General features: G+C 41.8%; 1 non-coding gene across 1 annotated transcript; it reads right to left on the reverse strand.

Moving 5' to 3' along the window:
• Positions 1–9,621: 9,621 nt before the first annotated feature.
• LOC112939493 (small nucleolar RNA Z247) lies at positions 9,622–9,757 on the reverse strand. The gene has a single exon (XR_003243206.1). It is a non-coding gene; the product is annotated as a small nucleolar RNA Z247 (small nucleolar RNA).
• Positions 9,758–10,849: the final 1,092 nt, after the last annotated feature.

A 10,849-nucleotide genomic window follows, 5' to 3' on the forward strand; every position in this document is an offset into this window, starting at 1 on the left:
GTTTCTTCTCTTCTCAATTCTCATGATTGCCAAACCGTGTTGAAATTTTGGATCTGGGTCTGGCCTTGTCCAATCTTGAAACAAACTATATTTTGTCAGCAACTTTGACTTGCTTAACTGAAGTAGACAGATTGACGTAAGCAATGACAGATTCACAGATCCAGTTTGTATTTTAAATAACTTCATCCTGAGATCTTCCCACATGGTCATGTTACTGCTTTTTTTAAATCCTGCTTTAAAAAAATAATTGGGCAACTGAAACCACACTGGAAAAATGGAAGCCTCGGATGCTTGGCATGTTAGGAAACTAAAGCGAAAAAATGATTCCGTCAATTAGGTTATTATTACGATTCAACATACTCCTACTCAGGGGTATTAAAACTACTGAATATACTACCAACGTCAGAGATTTAGAGGCAAATTCAGAAGAGTAGCAGAAGAATTCACGTCTCTGCTAATGGTCCATGATATATTACTACTTTGGAAGAAATGAACAGCTAATAGAAAAATGTCAACCCATGAGTGATTAGTTTCTTGCTTACAACTACATGGAACGGTGTTCTTTGTTTGGAATTTAGAGGAATCATGCATGTCGTTTTCTTCCAAGTTCGTGCAGAACTCCTGGACACCGGACAGAAGTATAAAAACTCAAGTTGATTGCGGAATTCGCATGCGAGTGTATGGCATTGAGATTGACTCAAACATAAGGTGTTACGTTGATCAAATGCTGAACTTGTTTATTGTCAATGTGTTGTTGTTGGTCACTTGGTTGTTCGAGTTGGGTTACCTAAGTTGATATTGATGGGGGTCTTAAGCGAAGATTGTAAGGAGGAAAGACGGATAAGCAATGATTTATTCTTTCAGAAGTCTTCTGTGTTCTGCTACGAGGATTGATAGTAGGGTACTGCATTGGTGAAGGTTTCTTAGTCACCAATCTTTTTTTTATAAATAAAAAGATAATGGGTAGAAATACAGCCTTTATGTTCATAGGTGAATATACGAAACCAAAGATTACATGAACATACTGAATTCAGTTTCAGTTGCCGAGTTATGTTTTCTATTTCAGAGCTTGTTCTTCTTCCGTTGTGTCAGTCAGCAAATCTGGCACTGTTGCTTCTCTGATCGTTGTGTAGTTCAGCTCTGTGTTGCCAGTGTTAACAACCAAATTTGGTAATATCGGTATCGGAAAAGAAGATTAGATCGAAGTGGAGTTGAAGGCGGAGATCGGTTCGAGAACAAAGCAAGAATCGGCTGGAGTCCAGATCGGCTACGATTAGGATCGGCTGGGTCTGAGTCGTATTAGGTAAGCTGATGCAGCCGATTCCGACAATACGACTTGATGTATGACATCGGGTTAAATCGAGGTACTTCTAGATGATTGCCGCACATGGATAGAGTCCTGAGAAAACAATTGTATCTATTAATTAGGATATTTTATGTAATTTCCTTAGAGATATGTTTGGGCAAAAGTCTGCCGCAAAGACTTATAGTATCTTAGAGTTTGTTAGAGATAAGAGTCGTATCCGGTATGGACATAGTTTGTAATTTTCGGGTATAAATAGACCCCGAACCCCATTTAATCAGGGAACACACATGTTCAATACAATTTCGGCGCATCGCCACCTTTTGCTTTTGTTTTATTTCGACGAGTTCTTGCTTTCGGGTTGAGCTGCATTGGTTTCGATCTTCAACAAGAGGTAAAACTTGTTATGATGGTTTGCGTTCTCGGGATTAGTGCTTCCATCTTCATGATACTCTAATCTTGTTTATGTAATTCATCGAGTTATCATATATCTTACATAATCTCTAGCAATATCGTTATCTAACCTATAATCGGCTAACATCTGTTAGCAGAGGGCAGCCGGCTAGGTTAGATTTTGACGTTGGTTTAGTTTATATAAGATATCCACCACCCTATGAAACCTCCAGCGGCTTGATTGTATAGATATTGTTCTTCTTTTCATACTTAATGCTGCATCAGTTGAGTTTGATCTATTAAGTCGTGCTTAGAATATCAATCTCTAGCCTGCCTTCTGGTTGCCGATTAGAGTAGCATCGGAGTTTCAGCCGATCTTATCTGATTTAACTATATTTGCTCTATATGCTTCATTGATACGTTAAATATGTCCTTTATGTCAAGATATTATTGCATCTAAGTATATTAAGCTTCTGTTTGGTATATTCTGCTTGTTTTAAAATCTTGACACAGAGTTGTATCGGAGTATTAGCCGATACATGCTAGATCTATCTGATCAGCTATGTTATGAACATATATAGTCCCATTATTAATATATATTTCGATCTAAGTGATTTATACTGTCTCGGCATGGCGACCGATCTATCCCAATCACTTGATTTAAATATATATCGATATAAGAATTATATATTGTTAATATCTTTAGCCGATCGAGTAGATTTAGTTCTTTATTATCTATTTCCAACTGCCGATCGATCTACATATGACATCGGCTCAGAGATAAATGATATGTCATCGGCACTTAGCCGATCGGCTATCATTTATAGATTTAACTGCGGTTTCTTTGTCTATATTTCTTGTTGATTGCAGGATCAAATCAACTGGCACGCTAACACACCCGAAGACGAGTTTTGGACATGCACTGGAGTTAAGCAGATCTCCCAGACATTGTGTTTTACGTCAACAGCCAGAAACACTTTGTATGATCTTACTAGATGAGTACCCGCGGGTTACTGCGGGATAATTATGTGAGGCTAGAAACAATTGAGATAATATGGTTCCATAATAGAAGAGAGAATTAACATTAATTATACTTAGTGGAGATTAAGTTTACATATATATATATATATATATTGTACGATTTTCTTTCATATGCTTTATATATTTTGTATATTAATCAATTATTCAAAGATTATAAATGATTAGGTTGTATGTTGTGGTTTATGAGAGAAGAGAGGCAATTTGCATTCTTGGTGAAATCATCCAAAGGCTAAAAACAATTAAGATGATGTGACTTTATAAAAGAAGAGAGAGTTAACATTACCTATATTTAATGGAGATAAACTTTATAGATATATAGGATTACAAGTTAAGCAGTTTTATATTTCTTGCATAAGGAAACATATCCTCTAACTTAAAAGATACGGACATATAACCCCGCTACATAAAAGAAAAGATCTTCTTCGCTTGCACTTACCATGCGGCAGACATCCACCAGTACATTATTAGTACTGGATGTAGTGGTAACCTCTGAATTCAGAGCGGCGCCAAAAGAACCTAAACAGCATGACTGTGGAACATTAGTACATTGATGATTCATCATTCAGTATTCATAAACGGATCAGATCGTAACAGCATGATTGTGGAAGACATTATGCCTACGTTGTACTATTTCAGGACCGTCCGCATCAGTTGCACAGCACAGATAAAAGGTATGACCTTTTCAAAGCAAAAATTGGTTCACAGGTAGGCTCGGCAGGGGAAAAACTAATGATGTTGGGCCACATTTTGTCTACTCTCAGCTAGGCTTGGGATTAGTCCGGTTGACTCCCTCGAATATGAGTGTAATCTGATTTGTATCCCTCAACTATAATACTAGATATCTAGACTCCCCAACTATAAAAACTGGTGCAACTATTAACTTCTAAAATAGTATTGAGAGTGGTATTCGCTAATGTGGCGTTCACATGTCATCCCAGTCATCAAAGAAAATTAAAAATAAAGTAAGACCCACCTGTTATATTCCCATCTCTCTCCCTTTCCTTCCTTCTCTATCCCACATACTCTCTTAACGATGTTTTCTCCCCATGTCAAGGGAGCTGGGCGGCGGCGACAACCCGATGTGTGGTGCCCCCACGAGGAGCGGCGGCGTGGAGCGGTCTCCGGCTCTTCGCCGACACCTTCCACCAACAATAAGGAGCGGTAGCGTAGAGTGAGGATGGCGGCACGGAGCGGGGACGAGGAGCGACTGCGTGGAGTGGTCTCCACCGGCGCCAAGGAGCAGCAGCGCGGAGTGGGGATGAGGACGGCGACACGGAGCAGGGACGAGGACGGCGGCGTGGAGCAGCAAAGACGAGAGAAGACGAGTAGTAGCGGTGTGGATCAGTCTCTGCCTACGCTTTCCACCGACGATGCTGAGCGGGGATGAGGAGCGGTGGCGTGGAGCGCGCTCCCCATCTTCCCTGATGGCCGATGCCTTCCACCATGTTGTTCCGTCTCCGCCACCAAAATTGTGCCGTGAATGAGGAGGTGCTCAGGGTGGCTGATCCAAGCCTCGTCGAGGCACCGCTTGATGCGGAAGGCCTGCGATCACATCAGGTTGCAGCCACCGTCCAACTCCCTTGCCACCGTTGTGCACTCCTCAATGTTCCATCCCCCTGTCGTCGCCCGCCCGCTCATGGTGGAGAAAACATTGGGGAGATAGTGTGTGGGGTAGACAAGGAAAGGAAAGGGAAAGAAAAGGGAGCATAACAGGTGAGTCCCGCTTTATTTTAAGTTTTTCTTTGATGACTAGGATAATACGTGGATACCATGTCAGCAAATACTGCTCTCTGTACTGCCCTGGGAGTCAAATTGCATCGGTTTTAATAGTTGGAGGAGGATCAAGATATCTGGTATTACGGTTGGAAATACGAATTAGATTACACTCATATTTAAAGGAGTCAAGGTGAAATTATTGAGCTAGGCTTTAGCCTACCACAAGAGCATCGTGCTATTGTATTTGCAGCCCTGCCCCTCACTCGTGCACGTGGTGTTTTATTTTTTCTTTCCCTCGTTTATAAATCTCGAAGCAATGTATAACGGTCCAACGGTCTAAATTTTGACAAATTTTCTATAGAATTTCAATTGACAAATATCTAGCAAAATACAATTTCTTTTATTTACCGATAATGATGAGTAGTACACAATATTAGTACCAACAGGATGCAGAGTAGCATTAAGCATGCTACAGCGACACAACAATCCGAGACAGAATCCAGATATAGAGATTGTAGATTTGGCTATGATATCGTTTGTTAGCTCAGAATCAAGAGATGTTGATCTAATAGGGAGGAAGTATTTTTTTTTAAAAAAACCAGCTTAAGAGGTGCCTTTTTTTTGACAAATTGACCCTTTACAAAAACTTATTTCAAAAATAACCCCTAAAAAAAACTTCAACAAAAAATAGGCCGTCGGCTCCGCGCCAATGCTCTTGGCGCTGAGCTTATACACAGCAACTCCAACTGGTCTGGCGCTGACATCGTGCCACCATGGCGGCCGAGCCGATCCCCCAGCCGACGTGGCAGGGACCTCAGCGCCAAGGCAATTGGCACTGAGGTGGCCAACGTCAGCACCAAGCGCATTGGCGCTGACTTTTGGAACTTAGCAATGTCTCTGATGGGTGCTCTACCTGGCGCTGAGATTTGAAATCTCAGCGTCATTTTGCTTGGCGCTGAGTTTGCAGACAACACAGCAACCTGCCGGCTATCTGCGCCATATCAATAGCCCAGGCAAGTTACAAAAGCAGCATAGGCACATTTTGTCATAAATTCAACATAGTAAGCCATTTCATCAAACATCCATCCATTCCATCCATTTCAACACACAAGCATACATTGCAGCACAGGAACACAACTTTCAGAAACCATCCATCCATTCCAGCAGAAGCAAACATTGCAGCCATTCCATCCATCAAGTCCACACATAGAAAATAAAAGTCGTAGTCCATAAACATCCATGCACTTTGTGAAAACTATTGAGGCAATCTACCTCTCGTGGAGGCTGTTCAAGTCATTATATACCAGACAGAGATACAACAATAGTACAACTCAAGACCGAATCGTATATTACTAACCTATACAGATTCTACATACACAAGGAAAACACCTATACAGCATCGAAAACGAATCAGTTATGCAGTAACGTAAGCAGCAGCATCTCTATTGTTTAACACTCCCCCTCAATCATAACTTTGCACAAGTTAAGATTGTTCCTGAAAATTTGCAACTTGCTTAGAGATTGTGCCTTAGTGAAACCATCTGCTAATTGATCACCAGAAGATATAAACCGGATATCCAACAACCGTTGCGCAACCCGTTCTCTAACAAAATGATAATCTACTTCGATGTGTTTAGTTCTGGCATGAAACACAGGGTTAGCAGAGAGATAAGTTGCACCAATATTGTCACACCAAAGTACTGCAGCCTTTGGTTGTGATACTCCAAGTTCCTTAAGCAAGGTTTGAATCCAAATGACTTCAGCAGTAGCATTAGCTAATGCCTTGTACTCTGCTTCTGTGCTAGAGCGGGAAACTGTAGCTTGTTTTCTTGCACTCCATGATATTAAATTGGAACCAAGGAAAATAGCAAAACCACCAGTTGAACGTCTATCATCTGAACATCCTGCCCAATCTGCATCTGAGAACGCACTAATAGTAGTGGAGTCTGATCTTCCAATTTTTAGACCAAATGTCAAAGTGCCACTAACATATCTCAAAACTCTCTTTACCGCCGTCCAGTGCAAAGTTGTTGGTGAGTGTAAATATTGACATGCCTTATTCACCGCAAAGGCTATGTCAGGACGAGTTAACGTTAAATATTGTAACCCACCAACAATACTCCTATACTTTGTACCATCTTCTTCACTCAACAGTACTCCACCTACCGATGAAAACTTTTCCGAAACAGCAAGTGGAGTACTTACCGGTTTGCAATTCCTTAACCTAGCTCTACTGATCAACTCAGTTGCATATTTCCTTTGTGACAGCACCAAACTTCCTTCAGATGACGGCGTTACTTCTATACCCAAGAAGTAATGTAAATTACCAAGATCCTTAAGTGCAAACTCAGCATTAAGATCTTTAAGTAAAGCAGGAATAGCTTGATCACTTGAGCTAACCACAATGATATCATCCACGTAGACCAAGAAGTATATAACCACATCACCTTTCCTATAGAAAAACAATGAAGTGTCTGCCTTGGAAGCACTGAACCCAAGTTGGCATAATTTGTCATAGAGACGATAATACCATGCTCTAGGAGCCTGTTTCAAACCATATAATGCTTTGTCTAACTTGCACACATAATATGAAGAAGACTTATCAACGTACCCAGGCGGTTGCTTCATATATACTTCCTCTTCCAAAATGCCATGAAGAAACGCATTCTTGACATCTAGTTGACGTATACTCCAACCTTTGGAGACCACAAGAGACAGAACGAGACGAATAGTAGAGATCTTAACAACAGGACTAAAAGTATCCTCGTAATCAATGCCATACCTCTGCTTAAATCCTTTCGCCACCAACCGAGCTTTATACCGATCAATTGTACCATCAGATTTTCGCTTGATCTTAAACACCCACTTGCAATCAATAATATTTTTTCCTATCGGTGCAGGCACTAAATGCCAAGTATTATTTTTAATCAGTGCATTATATTCCTCATCCATGGCCTTCTTCCAATTTTCATCAGCTAGAGCATCATCGAAACAAGTAGGTTCCTTGTCAGAACCACTATACATACCCCATCTAATCGTTCCATCTGTACGAGTAAGTGGCTTACGAATATTACTTTGAAGACGAGTATGAGGCCGGGACACCACAACAGGCTGAATGTTCTGTTGTTCACCTTGCTGAGCCATAGAAGGTCCAGAATCCGCAGAAGATTCAAGAGATAAAGTCTCAGTAGATCCAGACATCTCACCACCAGAAACGGACAATCCCGGCGTAGACTCCGAACCGGAACCTGCCGCACCACTCACGTGTGACCCAGGAGAACAAGTTGGTGATGGAGGTGCAGATTCCGAAACATGCGACACTTGCGGTGACCCCGAAACAGATACTTCTGGCATATGAGTAGAAGAAGCTGGACCAATGCCAGATAAACCACCACTATTTTGATCCAGATTATCATCACCAGAATCTTGTACGTACAGGCCAGCACTAGAAGCATTGTTAGGAGCATTAGTCTCAAAAGAAAAACTATTAATCATACCCCTTGATGATAACAAAGATTCTGGAAGAAGAGAAATTTCAGCTCGAAGTTGGTTTCCAGCATTGGAATGAAGATCAACAAAGGGAAAAACAGTTTCGTCAAATATAACATCTCTAGATATATAGACCCGGCCTGTGGAAATATCTAGACACTTATACCCTTTGTGATGAAAACTATACCCAAGGAAAGCACACTTTTTTGAACGAAATTGGAGCTTACGTTTGTTATAAGGACGAAGATTTGGCCAACAAGCACAACCGAAAACTCGAAGAAAGGAATAGTCAGGCTTAGTATGAAACAGAAGCTCCAAAGGGGTAGAAAAGTTAATAACTCGACTAGGTATACGGTTGATCAAATAGGTAGCTGTGAGAAAGGCCTCATCCCAAAATTTGAGAGGCATCGAAGCATGAGCAAGGAGAGCTAATCCTACTTCAACAATATGGCGATGTTTGCGTTCTGCAGAGCCGTTTTGTTGATGTGTATGAGGACAAGAGATATGATGTGCTATCCCTATTTTCTGGAAGAAAGAGTTTAGACGATGATATTCACCACCCCAGTCAGTCTGCATCGTAAGAATTTTCCTACCAAGTTGTCTTTCAACAAGATGCTGGAAATTAGTAAAAACTTGGAAAACTTCGGACTTGTTCTTTAAAAGATAGATCCAAGTAAATTTACTATAATCATCAATAAAGCTTACATAATATTTGAATCTCCCCACGGACTGAGGAGCAGGACCCCAAACATCTGAAAAGACAAGCTCCAAAGGAGCAGACGACCGACTGACTGACCTAGAATAAGGTAGTTGATGACTCTTAGCTTGCTGACAAGCATCACAAACTCGCTCTTCCCTCGACTCACTAACAGGGATATTATGTTTTCTAAGAACTCTAGTCACAACCGAAAAAGAAGGGTGACCAAGACGACTATGCCACCTAGACTCTGCAGAACTAGTAGAAACAAGAGCTTGACGTCCCTGAGGTGTAGTAGACTTCAAAGGAATTGGATACAGACCACCCCGGGATCTACCTTGAAGAAGAGTGCTCTTCGTTGTTTGATCCTTAACACAAAAGAATTTAGGATGAATTTCAACAAAGGCATGATTATCATAAGCAAGACGATGAGCTGAAACTAAATTCTTTTTAGCCTCAGGAATATAAAGAACATTATTAAGAGCGAGATTTCGATTAGGGGTATGAAAAATAGTCCTTCCTATGTGACTTATACTCATACCTGCGCCATTTGCAGCATGAACTTGCTCATTACCATGATACCTTTCCTTTGTCATAAGTTTCTCAAGCTCCCCAGTAATATGATCTGTAGCGGCAGTATCCAAATACCAATTTGTATCTACCCCATAAGAAGATACGGCTGATGCCGACTTTGCTTGCTGATGGTGCTGCTGAAAGATTACATCGTCTCCAGAGAACGATCGATCAAAACGCTTCCAGCATGTATGCACTGTGTGACCTTCCTTCCCACACAATTGACAGGAAGGTCGAGAACCATCTCCACGGCCACGGCCACCACGGCCTCTGCCACCAAAACCACTACCGAAATTGCTGCCAAAACCACCTCGTCCACGGCCTTGACCTTGTCCTCGTCCACGTCCTCCTCGTGACGCGCTGTTAGCCGACGAGTGATAGCCTCCTTCAGATTGATTATTTAGATGTGCCTCAAACGAGAGTAGCTGGGCATATAGATCACTGAGTGATATGTAGTCCTTGGAGGAGACCGAGGCAACCAGAGGATTATAATCTGCGTCAAGTCCTCCAAGAATATATGAAACAATATCATCATCATCAAGTTTCTTCCCAGCTGCAGCCATCTCATCTGCTAATCCCTTCATCTTAGTGAAGTATGCAGCAGCCGATGAATCTCCCTTCAATTCTCGAGCCAATTGCGCACGAATCTGAATAATTCGCGCCTTAGATTGCGAGGAAAACATCTCGTTAATTGCAGTCCAGACTTGTCTGGCACTCTCAAGATGTGCGACTTGCACCAGAACTTCTCGCGAAAGCGTCGAGAGTAAATACCCGAGTACTTGTTGATCATGCGCAATCCACTGTGAATAGGCTGGGTTGTTGACGGATTCCTTCACCAAATCGTCGCCCACCTTTTTCTCCACCGTGATCTCAGGTGATGGCACCTCTTTTGTGCCATCAAGATATCCAGTAAGCTGTGCTCCACGCACGGCCGGCAAAACCTGCGCTCTCCAAACCAGGAACTTGTCTCTGGACAGCTTTTCAGAGACGGGATGTCCTAGCACTGCCAATGAAGACAAAGTCGACGAAGAACTTGATGCCATGACTAGATGTTTTGTGGAAGAGGATGCTCTGATACCATGTGAAAACTATTGAGGCAATCTACCTCTTGTGGAGGCTGTTCAAGTCATTATATACCAGACAGAGATACAACAATAGTACAACTCAAGACCGAATCGTATATTACTAACCTGTAGACCCCCGATTTTGAAAATCGGAAATCTTCTGTGTTTATCCGTACCAATCCCTGGATCAGTAGTTGGTACACACATACATAGTTGGATCACAACATATCACGAATGAATTTAGGCTAAAAGAGTTAAACACTTACATTAGGGCCAGGTAGGCCAACAACTATCAGAGAACAACAGCGGAAGACAAAATAATATAAGGGCCCGGTTAACATGCCACAGGCAGTCGACTGGGGAACGAGACCTAGAACAAGACCGCACTCCGATCATCTTGTGGGATACACAAGCGTACCGACAAGGGCATCTCTTCAACACTCTCCTAAAAGATATATAAATAGCAAGGGTGAGTACCAACCGTACTCAGCAAGCCACCACAACAACAATGCATATGATAGAGGGTATTCAAGGAATGGTTTTAGGTTCTTTTGCATAAAGCTGCGTTTTGCA

Source organism: Oryza sativa, chromosome 6 (genome assembly GCF_034140825.1).
Source record: "Oryza sativa Japonica Group chromosome 6, ASM3414082v1".
NCBI lineage: Eukaryota > Viridiplantae > Streptophyta > Magnoliopsida > Poales > Poaceae > Oryza > Oryza sativa.